Source organism: Dendrobates tinctorius, unplaced genomic scaffold, assembly GCF_039654945.1.
Source record: "Dendrobates tinctorius isolate UK_male_01 unplaced genomic scaffold, ASM3965494v1 ptg000093l, whole genome shotgun sequence".
Lineage (NCBI taxonomy): Eukaryota > Metazoa > Chordata > Amphibia > Anura > Dendrobatidae > Dendrobates > Dendrobates tinctorius.
The window spans coordinates 12,319,001-12,325,000 of NW_027361761.1; the positions used below are offsets into that span (position 1 = coordinate 12,319,001).

The window sequence follows — 6,000 nt, forward strand, 5'->3', positions numbered from 1 at the left end:
TTGTAATTCCTGCATTTGCGTACTGTTACTGCGCATGCGCCATCAGTGAGCAAAGCATAAAATCAGTATTGCGCATGCACCAGCATACACCATTACGTTCTATGGCCCGGAAGTATTGCGATGCAAATTGTGTGTTCCTTCATGCATTGCAATACTTCTGGGCCATAGAACGTTGGGAAAAGCATACTGCCCACTTGCGAAAGGCCATTTGATTGCGCACATATGGTAACAGTACACGAACGTAGGATTTACAAGAAAGAAATGTGTAAAGCAAGACAGGAGGGGGGAGAGACGCACAATAAGCCCCGCTCAACGGACTGGACCGAGAAGATTTACATACACCGTGGGAGGAATATAAACGGTATCTATTGATCAAAGGTGAGGGGTCAAGGGGTATCAAAAGTATTGTTATAATTCATAGTTGACAGAGAATTGAATGATATTTTTACATGATATGCCAAAAAGTGGTGACAGATTCCCTTTAAAGGAACAATGAAGTGGTAGAATTCTAGTCATTGATGGGTCTGAGAGGAAGAGCATAACTTATACTCCAATCATTATGTCATGCTCTTTTCCCCAGAAGGTGCAATAAGCATAAGACACTTTACCAGTTCAAGGCTAGTTTCACACTAGCGTATGGCAAAGCTGTGGAGGGATGCGGACTTCCTCCATGAAGCTCCGCCCACAGCCACATCTCCTCCGTTCAGCTCTGCGTACATCGGCCTGCGTACCCTATCTTTAGCATTGGGTACACAGGCCAAGCCGAGTATGCGGATGCTTCCGCATGCGTCGTTTTGAAGGTGCAGCAACCGCAACAAAATGCAACGCATTGCGTTCGGCGCAGGTCACCGCACTGTCAAAACGATGCATGCGGAGGCATCTGCATACATCGGCATGGCCTGCATACTCAATGCTAAAGATAGGGTACGCAGGCCGCATGCCGACATAGGCGAAGCTGAACGGAGGAGGTGTGATAGTGGGCGGAGCTTCACAGAGGAAGTCCGCATCCCTCTGCAGCTCCTCCATGTGCTATTGTGAAACTAGCCTTACCTGGAAATTTCCCTTATAAAAATATATTTTCATAACCCAATCAGAGCCATAAGGTGTATAAATTTAATGTGCAATATAATCTTAGAAAGTATAGCATTAAAAAAATTAAAGGGAAAAACATGAAATCCATTTTAGGATTTCTTCTCCATATATTGTGGAGTATATGCAATATACAGCCATCATTTATATTCATCAATATTCGAATGCATTTACAAAAATAAATGAACGCAAAGGAAGAAAAAGCAAGATAAATAAAATGTAAAAAAAAAATGTAAACATTCTCCATTTTTTTACTTTTGACTGAACTAAAGGTATGAAAATAAGCATTGTCATTTCTAGCAGAAAATACTTAGCATGTTGTGCGTTCTTATTTTTTTTTATTTGAATACTGAATTGTAAGAAACATAAACCTTCCTACACCTCAATAGAAAAAAAAGTCTTAGTTGTCTGGAATGTAGAAAACAGCAAAATAGCAAAAAGGTTTACCCGTCCAGACCTCCAGACAAATGCAGGAAGCAGTGGACCCATATAGTTAAGATGGCAACACAGGTGCAAGAATACCGATGAAACAACCGCTCACAGCCTACCAATACATGGAGGGGGCGGTTGCCGTGCATTAACATACCAGGCATCCGCCCCCTCCATGTATTGGTAGGCTGTGAGCGGTTGTTTCATTGGTATTCTTGCACCTGTGTCGCCATCTTAACTATATGGGTCCACTGCATCCTGATAGTGCATTTGTCTGGAGGTCTGGATGGGTAAACCTTTTTGCTCTTTTGCTGTTTTCTATTATTGGAGGATTTTTAAGTCCTCTTTCTGTGCTGTTTCATTGTCTGGAATGTAGCAAATAAAAATTAAGAAGTTTGCTGAGCGCATAAAGGGTTAAACTGCTCAAAATCACTGTGAAACGTTTCTGTTATCACTGGTAGAGTTTTCTAGAATTTGTTGTTGTGAGTTAAAGTAGGCTTTCCAAGTTTTTAGTATCTACATGTGTTGTAATCGTATGGTTTAATTATTCTCCAAGGGTTTAATTAAAAGCAGCGGTTTCACCATGTGAGGAGAGAAGACCGGAGACTGCATCTGGAAAAGTATCCGCTGAACCCTTTGCGCTGCACAAAGTAAGACCCAAAAGGCTTCTTAATCAATAATGGCGCATTTATGCTCAATTCTAATGTTTTCACTCATTATCTTTGGTATGGCTTGCGTTTATTTGTGGGAAAAAAAAGGAAATTTGGCGAAAATTTGAAAATTTCCCTATTTCCCATTTTGAATTTTCAAGCCCTTAAATTACAGAGATATGTCACACAAAATAATAATAATCTTTATGTTTATATAGCTCTAACATATTCCACAGCGCTTTACAGTTTGCACACATTATCATCACTGTCCCCGATGGGGCTCACAATCTAAATTCCTTATCAGTATTGTCTTTGGAATGTGGGAGGAAACCAGAGAACCCGGAGGAAACCCACGCAAACACGGGGAGGACATACAAACTCCTTGCAGATGTTGTCCTTGGTGGGATTCGAACCCAGGACTCCAGCGCTGCAAGGCTGCAGTGCTATCCACTGAGAATAGGTAATAAATAACATTTCCCACATGTTTACTTTACATCAGCACAATTTTGGGACCCAAATTTATTTTTGTTAGGAAGTTATAAGGGTTAAAATTTGACCAGTGATTTTTCATTTTTCCAGCAAAATTTACAAAACAATTTTTTTAGGGATCACCTCACATTTGAAGTCACTTTGTGAGGTCTATATGATAGAAGATGCCCAAATGTGACACCATTTTAAAAACTGCACCCGTCTTTGTGCCCCTGAAGGTGCTCAAAACCACATTCAAGAAGTTTATTACCCCTTTAGGTCCTTCACAGGAATGTAAATATAAATAACTTAATGAACATTTAACTTTTTTCCACAAAAAATTGATTTCAGATCCAAATTTTTATATTTTGACAAGAGAACAGGTAAAAAATTGGTCCCTAAAATTTGTTGTTTAATTTCTTCTGAGAATGCCAATATCCTATAGGAGGGAGAAAACCATTGTTTGGGCACACTGCTGAGCTCAGAAGGGAAGGAGCGCTATTTGTCTTTTTAAATACAAAATTTGCTGGAACAATTGGCGGATGCCATGCTGCGTTTGGAGAGCCCCCGATGTGCCTAAATAGGGAAAATCCCACATACGCGACTTCATTTTGATAACTAAACCCCTCAGAGAACTGATCTAGATGTGGGCTGAGCACAGAAGTTTATAGCGTTGAGCCGTAAAAATGAAAAAATCAAATTTTCCACACAAATATGTTTTTAGCAAAAAATATTGTATTGCATTGTTACCATTTCATAATGGTAACAGGAGAAATTGCACAATACAATTTGTAGTGCAATTTCTCCTGAGTACGCCGATACCTGATATGAGGGGGAAAACTACTGTTTGGGCGCATGGCAGGGCTCATAAGGGAAGGAGCGTCATTTGGCTTTTTGAATATAACATTTCCTGGAATCATTTGCAGACATCATGTCCCAGTTGGAGAGCCCTTGATGTGCCTAAACAGTAGAAACCCCCAACAAGTGTTCACATTTTGAAAACTAGACCCCTCAAGTAATATATTTTGATGCACGGTGAGCATCTTGAACTCCCAGGTGCTTCGGAGAAGTTTATAATGTTGAGGTGTGAAAATAATAAAATCACATTTTCCTCACAAAAATGATATTTTAGCCCCAAAATTCTGTATTTTTATTATGGTAACAGGAGATCATGCACCATATAATTTGTAGTACATTTTCTACTGAATACACCAATACCCTATATGTGGGGGGAATACTACTTTTGAGGCACAGAGCAAAGCTCAGAAGGGAAGAGGCACCATATTGGAGTTCAGGTTTTGTAGGAATGGTTTGAGGTTGCCATGTCACATTGGTAGAGCCCCTAAGGTTCCAGAACAGCAGAAACCCCCTATATGTGAACTCATTTTACAAAGTACACTCCAAAATTAATTCATCTAGGGGTGCAGTGATCATATTGACACCACATGTGCCTCACAGATTTTTATACCATTGAGCGGTGAAGAAAGAATAAATTTAAATAAAATTCATGTATTTCTATGCAACTGCATGCTCCGGTCCGAGTGCCAGAGGCAGCGCCAGGTTCTCATGCGAGAGACTCTCGCAAGTGAGTATGAGCCCTTATGAAAGAACAGGCGCCGCCCGGCTCAGCACACTGATGCCATTGCACAGCTCTGTGACACTTCGTATTGGAGGGAGAGAGTGCTTGTCTAGGCCTGTGTGTGCACAGTATAATGAATCAGAGGCCTGTAGTGTTGATTCTGGCACAGAAGCAGAGCCATCATACTAGCAGCCCTTCTAAAGGTTAATCATTTGCTTCTCTGTTTGTACCATATGCATTCAGCATTTAGTCTCGGGAGGGAGAGAGAGTTGCAATAGCAGGGAGAGTGACAGAATCCAGTCTGGGATTAGGGATTAGGGCTGCACAATCTGCAAATATATAGCTGCAGCTTTTTTTTTTTTGGGGGGGGGACTGAAAAGCTGGGATATATTTTGATCCTTTTCTGTGATATCTAGCACTCCAAAAAAATGTTACAAAAATTATCTGATTACGTTTCTCACCCATGCACTATTCCGTGTGGGGTAAATTTCTGTAATATTATCTAACACTACAAAAAAAGCATAAAAAATTGTCTGGATTAAACTTTTCATCTGTACACTATTCTGTGGTCTGGGGGATTTTTTCCTGTGTTTTATAAAACTGAAAAAAATGTTAAAAAAATGTTGTAGGGTTACATTTCTCAGCTGTACAGTACTGCATGGTCTGGGTACATTTTTGTGACCTATAAAACTGAAAAAAAGATTTTTCAAATTTTGCATGGTTCCGTTTCTCAGCCATACAATATTACGTGGTCTAAGTACATTTTTATGACCTATAAAACTGATTAAAAGCGTTAAAATTTTGTAAAATTGCATTTCTCAGCTGTACAGTATTATGTGGTCTGGGATACATTTCTGTGATTTATAACACTCCAAAAAAGTGTTAACATTTTTTACTGTATTCAAAAAGTCACCCATACAGTGTGACATGCTTAGTCAGCGGAAAATATCGGAGGACTATCGGTGCCAGAAGAAGCTGGTGCAACAGCAGAGGTGGCAGGTTCATGATAAACCCTTCATGTGGAATACACGGGCCTGGGAGAGGCTTCTTGAGGCGGCTTGAGACAGGGCTGCTATCACCCACAAGAGATCTTACTGTCCTTGGGGTTCTCCACCTCTGATGCGTGAGCAGTCGATGGTGCAGGTGACACAGGGGACTGTTGCCCATTACTGTATGTCAGAGGCTCTTGTCCTACCTGAAACCGGGTCACTTCCAGCCCAGGTACCTGGGAATCTGGCTCCAGATAGCAGATGGAGGTAATCCCCCCAATCTCAAGAGGAAGGAGAAGAAGTGTACTCCTAAATAAGATTACTGTAGATTACTATAAATATGTACTGGCTTAGGACTTTGTGCAAAGCCTTTATGAGTGTTGGAGTACAGCAAGTACACTTTTAAAACATTTGAATGAGGCCTGGCAGTTGTTGCCTTTCAGGTGTCTGTGGATGACCCTCCTTATAATTTTTTAACTGGCTTTGAGCTTTCTGCAAATCTTTTATGAGTGTATAAGTATATAAAGTACACTTTCAAAATATTTACATTCAAAATTTTTTATGGATCCAATGACTTATCTACAGAGTTTAACACAGTTATCGTTGCATTACGATGGTATGTAAAACTTACAAAAAGTGTTGAAAAATATTTCTAGATTATATTACTTATCCATAGAGTATTACGTGCTCTGCTTTTTGTCACATTTTGGTGGTACATAATGCTACAAAATAGAGTTTACAAATGTTGCTTGTCTGTTTACATTTCTTACCAATACACTTCTGTGTTCTGAGGTAC

At 40.0% G+C, this 6,000-nt stretch overlaps 1 protein-coding gene across 2 annotated transcripts in view; it reads left to right on the forward strand.

Annotated features, from left to right (window-relative positions):
- The window catches only part of LOC141098553 (cytochrome P450 2C14-like), a 141,973-nt gene that overhangs the window by 29,042 nt on the left and 106,931 nt on the right, over positions 1-6,000 (forward strand). For both annotated transcript variants that reach the window (XM_073586443.1, XM_073586442.1), the window contains exon 3: positions 2,075-2,168. The gene's annotated coding sequence lies outside the window, so the exon portion shown is untranslated. The remainder of the gene's footprint in view (positions 1-2,074; positions 2,169-6,000) is intronic.